General features: G+C 31.5%; 1 long non-coding RNA gene across 1 annotated transcript; it reads left to right on the top strand.

The window, feature by feature from the left end:
• Positions 1-13,867: 13,867 nt before the first annotated feature.
• On the top strand, positions 13,868-14,830 carry LOC134280059 (uncharacterized). The gene is made up of 2 exons (XR_009994829.1): positions 13,868-13,968; positions 14,679-14,830. It is a non-coding gene; the product is annotated as an uncharacterized LOC134280059 (long non-coding RNA).
• Positions 14,831-17,586: the final 2,756 nt, after the last annotated feature.

Raw genomic sequence — 17,586 nt, 5'->3', positions numbered from 1 at the left:
TTCAAAATAACCCCTTTGCCCTTCATATTTTGCAATAATGGTTCTCATATCATAAAATCAATTACCGTGAACAGGTTCGAATTACCAAAATCTTAATCAGACATGAAATTGAAAGTCAAAACATATATATTACAAATTCTGACATTTATTAAAGTTGACTTTGTGTCTTTGAACACCAATAAGAGGACAAAGAACTCAATAAGAAAGTTAATTTCATCCTGAACTTTATTGTGATTACAACGGGCGCAAAATCATTCACCCTTTGATGATCTGATTTAATATTTCATGTATCTAATTTAATTTTTTTAGCTTTGAAAGAAAATAATCTTACTGCACCACGACTGACGACGGTTTTTTGTGTTGAAATTTTTCAATGTTACGCTCAACTACAAGCAATATTTATATATTTTTACAATGAACACACATGGCATTTTTACTGCATCACATGATTTAAAGAGAAAAAGTAAAATTCAAAATTGTCCACCCGTTTCATTAAGATATGAAAATGGCGCTCGAAATCCAACAAAACTTAGAACATAAATAAACAAAGCTTATATGAAAATATGAAAGTGCCATTTTTTAAAAAAAAGACTTAGTTAACGTCAGTTAAGAGCCCTTTTTAAGTTTTAATCAAAATCTAACGCAGTAATGCAGATACAAACTAGAGGTGGTGTGAGCAATGAGCTCACTAAATGATCCCCCGCCTAATATATCTTTGAAAATGGCAAAATCCAAATTTTTCTCTGGGAGACTCGAAATAAGTCTCAGATCAAAAAGTAAAATAGGAGGTGTACAATAGCATGATGTAATAAAAATTTCTCTGAAAGTATCATTAAATTTTATTTAGTGGTATAGAAGTAGAAGGAGTTGCAGATAAAAGATGGATACCGTTCAATATTATAGAAAAAATGGCCATGTTTTGCTCTGGGAAACTCAAAGGAAGTGTTCGAATAAAAAGTAAAATAGGAGGTCAAAATGGCTTTATCTAAAAAATTGATTCTGTGAATGTCATGGTATATATAGGAGGAGTTGCGGATAAGAGTTGGGTACCCCAGAGCGTAAAAGAAGTACGGGCGGACGAACAGACGGACATCCCGGGATACAAATATGACCTTTGAAATTTTTTTTTTATTCGAAGTTTAAGAATTAATGCTGACCCAGTTAGTGCAAAAAACTTTGCAGTATCCAAATTGTGAAATAAATGTACATATATACATAATCACTTTCTATTCAGGGATGATTTGCTTATAATAGTTACTTATTATTCATAGAGTTGAAAAATTGTGTTCCTTTTATGTTTACACATTTTATGCTTGTAATGTGACATAATATTAAGAATCGGTAAACAAAATTTAAACCATGACTTAATAATTTAATTTTAATTGTAACACGTCATTTGATTGGGTAAAAAATTAATCCATTCCGTATAACATAAGTTGCCTACGTCACAATCAGATACATCAAAAACGTATTACTCTGCTTGACGTTACTTTTAAAATATGCTCATTTTGAAGCCTTTTTCTGGAGGAAAAAATGTCTCATTGTCTACACTGAAATTAAATTATAAGGAATGAAGCTCATTTCAACTTATGTTACACGATATAACATAACTGATGGCAGTTTACGCTTTTTATAAACCGCTTCGTAAATATATCGTATAACATGAGTTGAAATAAACTTCATTTCTTAAGGACAGATGATGCAAACAAACTCATGTCAAAAATTTTGAAAAGAACAACTTGGGTCATATTTAAATGAGTAAAATAAATAATTTTTACCGTGTAGTTTTTAATTTTTTTATTCAAATTTCACAAAAATGGGATTTGAAGTGAAAAATATTTGTATAGATTAATAAGGATGGTTTCAGAAGGGCAGACTTTTGAACATCACAGAGGGTTTATAAATATAATTTCTTTATATTCTAGAAAGTTGTTATTTGCAATGATAGTAGGCCAAAAAAATACATACTGATCCAGGCATCCATTTTTTCCCTTGTATTATCTGTCCTTTAATGTTTAACTCTTTGTTTTTTTTTAAATTAAGGTAGTTGTTTTTGCCTTGAGAAAATTGAATAACAAAGAGGTGTACATATTAAAGTGTTCTTATTTAATTTAATCGGGACACCTATTAAATGTTTTTCCCAGGAGAAATGTCCACAAACAGTTAAAATATAACTGAAGTAAAATCACTCCTATTTATTAATATTGGCAAAATATATGCAAATAATATCTTTATGTACTTATTCTATTTTAGGTTTATGCGGTGCTATAGGAACAATTAAAGCTATTTTAAATTCTGTAATTAATCTACTCTTCAGTGGGGGAAAAGTTCGAGACGGTGATGTTACACGATCATTAATTTAATATTTACAACAAAAGGTTAACTTATACAATGCATCATGTTAAAATATTTGTAATGTCAAAAGCCGTATCTTATACCCTTCAACGGGGGTATTTTTGTTCTGAATATTACATGGTCTTGACTAGACGTTAACCTAATGCGCAAATACTTACACGTTCATTTGTTGAGCACTAATTCATAAAGAACAAATCTGACGTTACTTATGTTATTTCCCCATAAATGTCTGTTTAATAATTTTCTTGAAGTTAATTCAAATTAATTGTCTAGAAATGAGAAGTGAATAACCAGACCCGGGATCGTAAAACATTTTAAGCTTAAATCAAAATCTTCATGCTATACTGAACTGTTGTAGAACTCAAGATCAAAATTAAAATAATTTTCATTATTGCAATATTGCAAATTCAGAAAAAATCAATAATAAATGAACATTTTACAAGAGATTGGAATTTTGAGTTAAGGTAATAAATGTTCTGTTTCATGATCCTAGGACTTGTTAAAAGCTAAAAAGTAACAACTTATAAAAGTTTTGCAAAAGAGATATGTAAAAGAATAAAATGTCTTATTGAACCATTCCACTTTAAATCATGAAACTCATCAGAAATAGGGTTATTGTGTTAAGTCAAATTAAGCAAGCCCCTATCATTTTCCTACCGTCGAAAAGGGGTTGGTCTTTCTTAATATGTTTATTGTCAGCAACATCTTGATTTATTAAAGCATACTCGATTTTATTAAGCAGCACAAATTAATGCATTTCTATGCATCTCTAGAATATCATTGAATATAAGGCTTAAGAAGTTTCTTTTTTTTCAAAAAAAAAAAAAATTTAAATTAAGGGTATTGGTCGCCTTGTTAAGTAGGATATTCGCTTTGTATTCAGAAGTTTTGGGATCCTTTTGTTGTTCCCATTGTTCCGTCAAACCTGAGAAGTTGATAATCGGAAGTGACTTTTCCTTACCAAGAACACCCAGCCGTAGAAGTGAGAATCTGAGATAACGTGTCACGTGACAAGTATATACAGCGGGTGCGACCGGTGGGCAGGGAATGCTCACACCTCCATGGCACCTGATTCCATCTATGATGTTTTAAAGAACTTTGTTCAATTTGCTTTGCTCCTGATTTGTATTGTTTAATATGTATACGTTATTAGGTAATCTTCTTCAAGTTTAACTAGCACATTAGAAAATTAAGACTTCGCCATAAGCTGCCATACGAGATATACATGATTGAATTTTCGCAGACATAATTGGATATGTGCTCTTTCTTAGCGTGATGTTATTTCTGGTGATCATGTAGACTTAATTAACACAAAGGTAGGAAAACGCCTACATATATTAATTGTATTATGTAAGCTTGGAAGGAACAAGTGATAGTGCGAAACTGCAACTCAAGCAATTTAAGGCAATAGAATATCGTTTGATATAGTTTCAAAGCTCCATATATGTATCTATAAAATGGTGAAGTTATGCAAATAAAAAACAAATAGGAGAATTATGCATGTATTTATAAATCTTACTAGAAAAACACGATATTGGTAATCTAAAAACAAAGCTTTATGATAAACTTGATGACTTCAACTTTTCAACCGTCAACTTTCTTTACTGCTGCAGCAATATACATGTACCCTTATTACCAGCATAAGGGTTTATATCTCTTAGTTGACTTGATACACAAGAGTGTGCTCTACTTATGAATTTTTTTTCTAAAATAAGGTAACACAAGTCGATGGAACAAGATTATCAGCAGTGTCGTTAAAATCACCACTTCGTAAGTTCTATGGTCGATACAATGACCCTTTCAACAAATACAATCTATCATTAAGGCAAATGCCGACTGAAGATTATCATGCTAATTGTTAGACCATTTTTCAAATACTGATCAGAATTGTTTTTTTTTATTTCCCGATCATGAGAAGCACATGGCGGGTGTGACTGGACAACAGAAGATGCTCACTCCTCCATGGCACCTGATCCCTTCTCTGATGTTTTACAGGTCCTTGTTTGCTCTGTTCCTGATTTGTATTATTAATGGACTTTTGAGCTCATAGGCGTAGTCACAGGGGGGGCAGCGGGGGCACTAGCCCCCCCACTTTCAGATCTGGGGGGGCAAGAGTATGTCTGTGCCCCCCTCCCCCCACTTTTTAATGAAGAACAAAATCACAGCTCTTTTTCCCCAACATTACCCTTACTATAGGAAATGTTCATTGAAGGGGATAGTTCTCCCCCCCACCCTCCCCACTAGTTGACCCTAGTATAGTTATATCGAAGATTTATGGGGAAAAATTTGGAATTGAAAGTAACTTGCCTTTGAAAAAAAGTTGGCCACTACCCCCCCCCCCCCCCCCCCCCCCCCCCCCCAATAGGATTTTCGAGTTTGGAGTTTGGGGAACTTTCAATTTTTCCTTTTTTTTTTTTTTTTTTTTGCTTGTCAAAGAATTTCTGGAGTTGAGCCCCCCCACTTTTAAGTTTGTGACTACACCTCTGGAGCTAGTATATTTCTCGTTTCCGACATATATTTCCGTAATAGGAAACTTTTTTTAAGGTTCTTGTACATCGTAAAAAAGGATGAACATTCATTTTGCGTATGATTTTAATTAATAAATGGAATAAATGTGTCGTCACATTTCTTCAGATCAGAACCGTTTATTTAGATCAGACCTTTTTTTCCTTTACATCAATTGATTCATAGAAAATATATTTGCATACCTAGCACAAAAATGCACCCCTTCTTTGTATTTATTGAGACATTTCATCAAATGTATTTTGAATTTTAATGAGAAGTACCGATATTTACCATAGGCCTACTTAGAATGGCACTCACTATTTAAAATTTTATCTACCCATAGCGTAAGTACATGTAGAGTATAGTACCATTTCTTTGTTTCTGTGTCGCGTTCAATATTCCTCGATACTAGATATCCTTAAAAAAGGATAATATTTAATTCCGTCGTAATTTGTAGGCAATGCTTCTTCACTGCTAACTATTTTTAACATATATTAAATATTACTGTAAATCACTTTTTATTCGCGAGAACTTTATTTTCGCGTAATAACGCAAGACAGTAAACTCTCGAAAATTTCATTCTCGCGTATAATAGAATTCCTTAAGATTATATAGAGCAATGACAACAATTCGTGAAAATTTTGTCTCGCTAATAAAGAGTCAATGAATGTCTCGCAAAAATAAGGGATCGCGAAAATTAAGTGATCTACAGTATATTGAACTGTGTTTGTAAATGTTTCCTTAGGTATCAAGTAATATTTTCAATTGAGAAACAGAGAAACTACATATGGACATCCTATTAATTCTTACAGATATTATTATCTAATATGGAAAGTGTCCATGTTTCAAATGGTTTAATAGTTTAAGAAAAATATTCTGTATAATATGCATACCTTCTTGAGGTTGTATCTAATTTTGTTTTTTTAGAAACGGTTACTATGATTTATTTACTTTATTAAATAATCAGGATTTTTTTATGCTCTCTGATTGGTCTAGAAGCCAATTGTGTGATGTACCTTCGAGTGAGTTCACCTCAAATGACATTCTGGGAGGTTTATTCGGGTTTTTCCTCTTGGCCAACCATAGATTTGCTTATATTTTCTTCGACCAGTTAAATTGGACGTCTTAAAGCATGTGTCGTTGAGAATGTAAACATGACAGACGCCAGTACCAAATAGACTTAACTACTTTCGTAAGTAAAATAGTTGGGTATTATTGTTTAATAATATTGTTATCCACTTTAAAACAATTTTAAGCTGTTAAAATTAATTAATTATAATGTGCACGTGTGGTTACACTATACAGTTATTGACTGGGTATAAGGGCAACATATGATTTGTTGGACTTGAAGGTGAAAATGTTGCCCGAGGCCGCAGGCCTCAATTACTTTATATGGAATATTATGGCTTAATCTGACAGTAGATATAATACAATAACTGAGAAAGAACAAGATTATTTGAATTTTTATTTTATCACAAAAACTATTTATCACTAAACATACTCTTCCCTTCTTCCTTACCTTGCTGGTAGCAATAACTCTTACAGCTCTTAACTTCGGCTATTTCCGTGTCGCCGATATTGAACGATGATTAATTACTTGTGACGTAGCAGTGACGTTGCGGTCTAACAATTCTTATTTTTATTAGTAATAAATATATAGAAAGCTGTTTATAAGGGTATAACAATACGCAATATATTATAAGTATTTATATTTGGTGACAAGAACTTAAGTGCCGAAAATGTAAAATTCTTGATTATTTAATAAAACGGTTATTTTCTTTTGAATTTGGTCTACTCGTGACTATACGGACCTGGTCAGGCATTGGTTAACCTCGGCTTTTGGCCTCGGCACACCAATACATGACCAGGTCCGTATAGTCACCAGTAGACCTCATCAAAGTCAATAATTGTATAATAAATATTGAAATATTTATGTGAGAAAAAAATTTTTCACAGTCGGCAATTGCAAATTAAATAGTTTCGCAGAAAAGAAGTATTTAATTCAAAAAAATTAGCCTATACCAGAGAAAAATCTCCCGGAAAAAGTAAAACTTGAAAAATTTATGTTCATTGGTTGTTTTCTACAGTTTAAATGTCTACGCATTTGCCCTTCGCTTTCGCAAAAGCGAAGGGGCATCATATCTAAATTGTCTGTCAGTCTGCCCGTCTGTCACAAAACTATAACTCTTTCTATGACTTTTTAATGGGAAGAGATAGGGCTTTCATATATCACATGTGCATTACTGTGTCAAGACCTTTATAATATACTGTGGTTTTGACCCTATAGAAACACCACTTATGAGAAAGCAAATAACATGATTCTTTTTTTACTTTGTTCCTCATAGCTTTTTCTCACGTAAACAAGCAACTAGATGTCTGGTAAGCGGAAAGATCTTACAAAAGAAAAATGCAATTACAACTAATTTATTATTCAATCTGATAGATAAAGACCCCAATTCTAATTACTCGGAAGAAATATGAAGATCAGCCAGAAATAATCGGGAGGATGCTAAGCTAACCCTTTCCAATTAAATAATAATATGCGAAGTTAAAACATATTACTAGTATCACAGACTGACTTTCTTTTACGTTAAGTTGTTTGTAAGGACAAACCATGATCTCTCAGTGGATACTAGCTGTAATTAGTCGAGCAGTATTCAACAACCCTTCCCGGGTGAGTGTCATAAATAGGAGGTCATAGAACAATGAACGCGCAGATCTTTCGGAAATGGGAACCGCTGAAGTAAAGAATCCCTTATATGGTGATATTAATACATACCTTTTTTATAATTCGTTTTATTAATTATTTGAAATAAGGGTTGATTTTTGTTCATGAACTACGCACAGGGTTTATAAGAACGTAGAACGTAATAGAACGTAGAATGGTAGGCGGCAATCTTAGGATATTGAGATCCCCAGCTATGATATTACTTTCGTAATATAATTAAAAATTACAGTATACACTGTGTGACTGTTAAAGTGAAGGCGGTTAGTCATAAATTACGAGATGATTAAAACCCTTTGAAATAATAAGATTAAATAATCAAAATAAATTTTGTTCATAATATTTGCTCTAATGTTTTGGATATTTTTTCAAATAAAACAAATGTTCTCTGAAACGGATGTTTTTAAAAAGAAATACATCTTTAATTTCATTAATATTTTAATTCCATGCTGTAAAACAAAATCAAGTCCTTAAACAGATATGTTTCACTCTGTTAAATGATAAAAACATATGGAGATGCTTCAATTTTTAGCATGGTATACAGGGCCCTACTATTTTTTGAGATTTTTTTCCTGTACACAAGCATTATAAGGAAAATCGATTTCAGATTTCGTCTCAATTCTAAACTCTACCGCTCCATAATCAAAAATATCTTAATGAGATCTCTTCACATTATAGATATGTTTTGCTCATTATAAAATAAATGTAATTTCCCCAAGCATAGATTTGGACAACATCATCAGATCTTAAGGCCATTGCTATTTTATATTCATGAAATATATCTTCAAAAATAGAAAAGTAGGAACAATACCCTGGAAAATGTTTGATTATTTTTAGAAGGATATGACGCATACGAGTAAAATGCATTATGTTTTAATGCAATTGTTAACTTTACAGATATTCTACTAATCTCACAGACAAAAAAAAATGATTTTGCAAATTCCTTAAAAATGTTTGATCTTGATTTTCATTTGTTTGTTTCTGATGCAATTACTTCAGGCACTAAAGGGCTATTAAAAGCGGGGGTTCTCGATATTTTGAATCTGGTTTTATCTGAAAAATTACGCTTTCTGAAAATGCTGCATCTGAATGTTGCATAGCACAAAAAAGAAAATGGGTGACTATAAGCAGGTATACCACAGTCCACAATTGCAAGATGTTTTAATGTTATGCACAGCACCATATTTAACCTATAAAAGATAAACCATTAACCTGGAACACCCAATGTTCGCAAAAAATAAAGGAGACCACATGTGATATCTGCAGCACAGCACCACTTCAGAGGTCTGAGGATTACGTAAACTTAACAAATGTAGCATTAGCTATCCCTGAACTGCACAGACCATTTGAAGACTGTTTTCAGTTGATTATGAATTATCGCAAGGGGGTTATACATGCCATTGTTCTGACCCCACAACACCCCAAATATCGACTTCAAAAATCCCCGATCAATAGAGTATGACATAGCATCACCGCTGAAAATTTTTGTTCAGCTAATAGTCCAGAATGTTTATCGGAAAGCCTGTTATAAATTTAAGAGTGCTAAGGCTTCGTAATGAACGACAGAAAACTGTCTCCAGGACGTTAAAAAAGTTGGTGGTGGTAGTGTAATGATATGGAATATAATATTACATAAAACTAAGACTAATCTGGTTCGTATTCAAAGACTTTGATAGAAAAAGATACTCTTACGATGTTCCACCTGCACATGCTTATTCAGTTTTGTGGCATTCTAGAGCCGTAGTTCAATCTAACAATACACAGCAACATACGGCTTGTTTGACACTCCAATTCTTGCAAAGCAACAATAACCTATTTCTGCCATAATCATCTAATTCGCCAGATTTAACCCCAATTGAGCAGCATTGGACAAAATGGAAAGACATGATTTGTCAAAGACAGTCGCATCCTCAGATTCTGCAACAGCTGTCCAAAGCTTTACATTTGGAGTGGGAGGGTATTCTTATACAGTTTTTATTACACACATTTGGTTCCATTAGATGCTGTTTTTGGTCATCATTTGTGTCTGTAGGGGCATACCAGATATTGATCTTTAATCACCTTAAACTGTCTAGGATTTTAAAACTCTTAGGTAATTATGACATTTAGATAGTATTCCTATTGTGAACCACATTTCTGTATTATCAATACATCATTTTACTACAAAACCCTTATGTTCAATGTGTCACTAATCTACTATGCGTTTCTTTTTCTTTTTTTTTTTTTTTTGAAGTTCTATACGTTTTAATGAAACCCATCCAATTAATACGATTTCGTCTCTTTCTGTCTTCCAATATGTGTATTATCAATTGACAAAAAAATGTATATAGATCTTTACAAGCTAACAAAAACCAAGCAATTCTAAAACTTTCAATTCTACATGTTAAATCTCCTTGAATTTTGTCACATTCTATTCGTATATTGAGGGAATTAACAGTTTCATTCCATGCACTTCCGGTCGATTGTTTCGTCATCGTCGACGTCGACGATATCTTTTTCGCGCCTGTCTGACGTGATGATTATGAATGACAGCCTTTCTGGCCCGCCTCTCTTTCCCAGTCATTGGTCGTAGTCTAGGTCTTGATGTTTTCGTTGTTGTTTTCTTTGGTTTTGGTTTCTTTTCTGATGGAATAACACATAACACATAATTATATGTCTTATAAATTTGTAATGGGAATATCATTGCTGTTTTTTTATGAACTGAATATAATTTGAAATGAGTTGCATGGTTTCATTAGCTATTTCACTTTCGATTCCGTGGAATATAAATAAATAAATATGAATAGAAAATATTCTATTGAATAGAAAATTTTCTATTCAATTTAAATGGGGAGGGGGAATCTAACAAAGAGGCTTCAGATAAAGGAATATTATATAATAATAATCAAGGTACATAATTTGCTGAGTATTATTACATTATTATAATACTGAATTATCATAACAAACAGATTCATAGGTTGGATGATATACTTAGTGAAGTGGTGTTGCTACTTACTCCTAGGGACACAAGTTACTGAGGGAAAAGGCCCCATTCCTATGCTCCTCAACTACTTTATGCTACTAATTAAGAAAGAAATACTAGTATACTCCATCAGATGACTTATAATCACATTGCACAGTCACACTTTGAATAGCCCCGATCACGGAATTAAACCAAGCACGACGAGGACACCGAACACACCCGGATAAATAAAGTCGTGCTTTTTCTTTTTAAAAAAAAATTCATGCATGTGAGAAGCACAATGATTTAGAATGACAAAGATGAAAGACCTCGAAATGCTTATTTAGTTCTCTTTATCCAGCCACGGTTTTTGTTGTCTTTCCGGAATAAGAAGTTTCCTGGATTACAAAATATACTAGTGTTACTTGTATACATTAATCTAATTATGTACATTTATATCCTATTATTGTTTACAATGAGATCATCATGCAGGTTTGTAAGCTGATCGAAAAATTATTGTAAAACCAAGACCAGATGCTGTTCCTACCAATTACCGCAATGATGCAAAAGTTTCAGAAGATAACCAGTCTACAATTTGAAAATTTGAACAATTTGAAAATTACTGGAGTGAATTGTTTGATACTCCCAGGTATCTATGGGCTTCCATTTATCATGTGAAAATCTCGAAAATGATTGATACGCATATAGCAGAACTTAATTATAAATTATTTCATAAATTATTAAACAATAACCTTAATGTGAGTAAGTGGAATCCAAATGTACAAAATTTTTGTGCTAACTGTGGAGATATTGAAAATATAATACATCTTTTATTTAACTGTGATGACTCAAAGTTTATATGGTACAAAATAAGTACAATTTTAGGTTTCAAAATAAGTTCGAAGCATATTGTAATAGGTTTTTATGAAAACACAGATTTTATCAACGGCATGAATACATTGATATCTTTCATTGCCTTAAAAAGTTTTAAATATAAGATGAAGTGTACATTGACAGATACAATTTGTAACAAAAATTCCTTGTTTAATTTTGTGAAATCATCTTTAAATACATATCAGTATATTGCATAATTTTCATATGACAATGTACAGATTCACAAATTGCTGAAAAAAGTTTGTATTAATTTGTAAATGTAAATATATGTTACCAGCAGGTCCACAAAACAAGTTGTGGAGTCTTTGTGTTAGCATGAGAGCATTATGGACTCTTGAAAGTGTGGAGGGTGGCCTATCATGCTAACATAGGAACATACCGTATTCTTAATGATTCCATTATACATGTATTTATCACATTTGTCATAGATTCTCCTATCTATTATTATCATCAATAGTAGTATAAATATCATTTCTATTATTGTCTCAAATTGATTATAGCTTTCCTTTTTTTCTTTATTCTATGTTAAAATAATCATCAAATGTCAATGTGTAATGTAGTTTATCTGTGTCTTATCTATATCATTGTTTCTTATCAATAAAAGAGTAAAAAACCAGTCTACAATTTGAACATCTCTTAAAAATTACAAAATCTTATTTTAATACAGTATTAAATATATTCGCTTATAGCAATTTTATAGATTTTTAAATATTTTCTAAATATAGATAATTTAATACTAACATTGATGATTTTTTTTCATATGCAAGTGATGAAATTGACAGATCACATGTATTATTTATTTCAGCATCCTTAAGGCATATGGAATGAATCATTCAGAAAGTGAAAAACAGTTTTTCGTTGGCTTAATGATGGCATCCAATTCATAATGTAACACATTGCAGTGATGTAACGTGATTCGAAAACCATATGATAGATTGATTTAATGAAGTATCAAAATATAAGGTTATTGTTAAGGTAGAATGCCACACCAATTTTTAATTTTATGGATCTATGAGCCATCCTTTCTAAACAATGGTTTCAGCATTGAAAGGCCGATATTAGCTCTTAATTATTTTATATGAATTTTTTTGTATTTTTTCAAAGAAAATGAAAAAAATTATTTACATCCAAATTAGATGCTTTCTTGTAAAAAATTTGCTGTAAATGAATGCATCACATGAATACCTAATAAAATATGAAAAGAAAGTCTGGTTAGACTTTTTAATTTTTTTTTATAAAAAATTATTTATGAAAATAAAACACATTATTTGTACATATTTTTTAAACCTATGGTTAAAAACACCATAAAACTAGTCACAACTAAGGACAACATGTTTGTCAATCATATTTTTAAAAGAAATTGAAACGAAATTGAGAAATTTTAGAGAAATTAATTTTTTAAATATTTGAACCTAACCCGATCAAAATTAAACTGATCCCGATCAAAAATAACACAAAATGAATAAAATGCTAATTTATTGCCTCTTCATGTATTTACAATGAATAAATCTATTTTATTGTCAGGTTCTATAATATTTTAACCCTTATAACACCTAATCAGACTAGTGTTCTTAGGAAAATGTTATTTATTTCCAATAATTGTAAATTATAGTCGAGATCGGTTTAATTTTGATCGGGATTGGCCAAAATAAAAAAAAGAAAGAAATTCTGTAAAATTTGGCAATTTCGTTTCAATTTCTTTTATAAATATGATTAATGAACATGTTCTCCCCAGTTGTGGCTTGTTTTAAGAAGATTTTAACCACAAGTTTAAAAAATATTCATAAATTATATGTTTTATTTTCATAAATATTTTTTTATAAAAAAAATTAAAAAGTCTTATCAGACTTTCTTTACATATTTTATTAGGTATTCATGTGATGCATTCATTTTCAGCAAAAATTTTACACGGAAGCGCCTTATTTGGATGTAATTAATTTTTTTCGTTTTCTTTGAAAAAATACAAAAAATTTCATATAAAATAATTCAGAGCTAATGTCGGCCTTTTAATGCTGAAACCATTGTTTAAAAAGGTTGACTCAGAGATCTATAAAATAAAAAGTTGGTGTGGCATTCCTCCTTAAAACCCAATGACATTGGTGTTATACGTAAGTTTCAAATATCCTTTTATGTTATTAAGTAAAACTAAAGAAACTACATAACTATGTGTAAAGAGTTCCTGAGTAATTTTACTTAATATTGTCAATGTTACTAATGTGTACTGATCATAAAAAATTCTAAAACGACGATGTCTGAAGAAGTATTTTTTGTTATTTTTCATATTCTCTTCAAAACAAGTACCACGACTAAAAATGTGCAGTCGCAGTATAAAATTACAATTCCGAGTTTCAAAGTCTGCATTTTATATAATAAGAAGGAAACATGTCATGTACTTTTAACCGACTGATAAGCGAATGCTAAAATCTTGAGACAAAGACGTTTCCGACACAGGTTCTAACAAAATTATTTTTATTTTAGATTTTTACTAAGAGGCGACACGTACCATCGGTGATCTTTCATTTCTGTATGGTCAATTTCAGTACTGTGGGTACATGAAGAATAAAATCTATATATCTATAACGGTACATACTTATAAGACGGTATTCAAAACGGTGCATATATTGAGAGCAGCTAATTAATTACAAATAATTTAATTTCACTTGTATCAAGCAATTTCATTGGCTGAATCATTCAGAGGAACATATAACATTTTGTATAAGATAACTTGCCTACGTCACAATGAGTTACGTCAAAAACGTATTACTCCGCTTGACGTTACTTTTAAAATAATGCTCAATTTGAAACCTTTTTCCGGAGGAAATATTGTCTCATTGTCTACACAGAAATTAAATTATAAGGAATGAAGCTAATTTCAACTTATGTTATCCGATATAACAAAACTTGGGGCAGTTTACGCTTTCTTATAAACCGCTTCGCGGTTTATAAAGCGTAAACTGTCCCAAGTTATGTTATATCGGATAACATAAGTTGAAATAAGCTTCATTCCTTAAATAAATTAAAACTTTATTTTTGGCCATCATTATCGATCGATCAAACAAATGTTGCAAAACAGTGCACAACTTGTTTCTATGACAGATTCATTAAACACTTTTTTCACATGTGTAGATAATATACGACTATCCTGGTGTACATAATACAAATACATTAGACTATAGTAATTTCATGATTAGAAATCGATAAGACACAGATATTTCCAGTTTCCTTAAGATATATAAACATTTGTTTTCTTATAGATAGACAATTGTTGGAAATGCCCTGGAATCAATTAATTCTTCTTCTTCTGGTGGGTACCATGTTTCTATGGCAAGGAGGAAAAATGGAGTCTCAAACAGTTCATGACATTGCCAAAAGAAGTGTTGGAAATAGTGCTGCCACAAAGCCTAAGATAGGTGAGCTATTTATCCATTAAAATATTGTTTTGGAAAAGGAACAATACATTTTATTTTGAATTCATATGAACTGAGCTGAGGTTAAAGAAAAAACGAAATCTCAAGGCATAACGATTATGATGTAAGGTAATACGTGATTGTAGAAAAAAGAGGGCCTTCTTAGAAACGGGGCAAGACTTAATGCAAACAAAAGTAAACAAGATGTGCTGCCGTCTTGAAACAAACAATCGTATACCCCGGTATCTATTGTGTTTCATGATGGCAGAAAATGCTATATTCGCTCACTCCATCATGACACCTGATCCCACCTCTGATGTTTTGGAGGTTCGTATTTGCTTTATTCCTATTTTGTTTTGTTAAATGGACATCTGATCTTGAATACTGTTCGTTATCTTCATACGAACATTCTCAAAACATGAATGAAATAATTTGGAACCTTCATGAAGACATCGCGATAATTTATTTTATTATACTTCTGTTAAAATGTTTCCTATATAAAGTTCAGAAGGTAAAATAGCTATCTTTGATAGTCTACGCATAGCAAAGCTATACCCCGGGGTATAGTTTTTGCTATCCACCCTCGGAAAATTTTCATGCAATTTTTGCCTCCAATTTTGATTTCCAGCGATAAATCTATTGACTGATGATGTCATAATGACTTCAGTAGCATTGTGACGTCATCATGATGTCAGATTATTCTTGTAGTATTATCTTACTCAAAAATAATTCAAACCTCAAAAATTGCAATTATACATCAGTATAATAAAACATTTATCCACTGGTTGTGAGTGGGATAGCTCTTTTATCAAACCCTTGACAGGAACTATTCCCCTCGGACAAGCCCTCGGGGAATAGTTCCTATCGCGGGTTTGATAAAAGAGCTATCCCACTCACAACCAGTGGATAAGTGTATATTATCTACTACTAAGAAGTAAAAGTTTTATGTTCCTAATAAAATTTTGGAATGATTAATTGTTTTCATTAAAATAAATAATTTTCGTTCGATTTTACTATAGCTTTTTTTTAAAGCCCATAATGGTTGATAAGATGTCAATCATAATTATAATCTTATTTCTGTAGAAAAAGTATCAGGCTGGAAAAGAACAAGTGGAATATATATAACACCGGAGCCAAAAGGCGCTGTCGAAGAAGACGTTGTAGAGGATAGTTATTTTCAAACATAATTCCTGCATGTATATTTTAAATGGCTCTTATGCTCGAGGAAGCGAAAAATAAAATTATATAATAGTGTTGCATTATGCATGTACTATGCCTAAATAGTAGGCAGGGTTTGACACATGGTGCACGAGCCGGAGGCGAGTGCACTATGTGTCAAACCCTGCCTACTATTTAGGCATAGTACATGCATAATGCAACACTATTGTTATTATTATGCTGACTGTTGTTATTATTTATGCGGCAATCCATTTGATTTTTTCCCGAAAATAATGGTGGTAACACAGCGCTCTTGCAAAAACTCATTCAAAATCTTCATGCTAAAATTAGTTGCATGCTTAGTTATTTTGGTTACTAGTATTTTCTCAAAATAAGTCAGGATTTTCTGTCCCAAAGATACTCATCTTTATTTTCTGTTTTGTTAGTAAGACTGATTTGTTTACAGACGTGGATTCTCATTGATAATTTTCTTTTACATCCTTCAATCAAGCGCTATATAAAAAAGCGTTTTAATGACCCCATGATATCAATTCATCTAACGATCTGTATGTAATTAGTTTGAAACTGTGTTGTACATATTTATCTAAGATCCCTTAGAATAAATATAACTGATTTCAAATAATATTTGTCTATTTTCTCCTTCTTGTGTCAATTGTATAAATTAAGTTTAAATATTTAATAAAATTCTCCCAATCAGTGATCGGCTCTGTGGCGTAATCGATAAGGCGTCGGACTGGCAACCTCATGGTCGTGAGTTCGATTCCCGGTGTGTGCATTGTAGAATTTTATTCAGAAAATAAGGCCGTGCACTATTTCGGCATAGTATGCTTACGCTATATAAATCCTTAGACCACTATGCGAGAATAGTTGGGTATGGGTTATATGTATGTAGAGAAAAACTGACAGGAAGCATAATAATAGACAATACACTGTACATTCAAAAAAATATTACTTACTTTTACTCTAATCAAGTAAACGAATTACTTAATTTAAGTAATTTTTAAGTAAAAAAGTTTGTCACCATAGCAATCATGATAAGCAATTTATAATATTTATTAGTAATTTTAAGTAATATAATTTTTATAGTTATAGAAGCAGTAACGAGTAATTAATTCACTTAAAATGATAAAAAAAAATGAATTACTTAGTATTTGAAATACAAAGCATTTTGGGTAATTCAGAAGTGGTTTTGAGTAGACATTTACATAATGTAAGTTAACAAATTACTAATCATTTAATAAGAAAACACACAAACACTTGAAGGATTGCAAGGGTCCGTGAAAAAAATCCGCCCAATGATTTTTTTCTCATTTTTACATATGATATGCCTTATGTCAATGATACCATTATATGGAAGCATCAACTATGGTCATCAGGGTTATAAGGAAGTTATGATTGCCATGGTAATCACCGTTTTTTAATCTTCTGATATTTATAGGGTGGTTTTTTTAATATGCCATACACGAATCAAAATTGAAAGAAATTTATTAATTTCCTCAAGATATTAAGTAATATGCTTTATTTTTATTGAAAATAAAAATTGTATTGGAAACTACTGATAGATGTAGTAATGGCATCGT

Source organism: Saccostrea cucullata, unplaced genomic scaffold, assembly GCF_032062105.1.
Source record: "Saccostrea cucullata isolate Sc308-1 unplaced genomic scaffold, CSIRO_AGI_Scuc_v1 ctg5715, whole genome shotgun sequence".
Taxonomy (NCBI): domain Eukaryota; kingdom Metazoa; phylum Mollusca; class Bivalvia; order Ostreida; family Ostreidae; genus Saccostrea; species Saccostrea cuccullata.
This window is presented reverse-complemented; position numbering and strand designations above follow the sequence as displayed.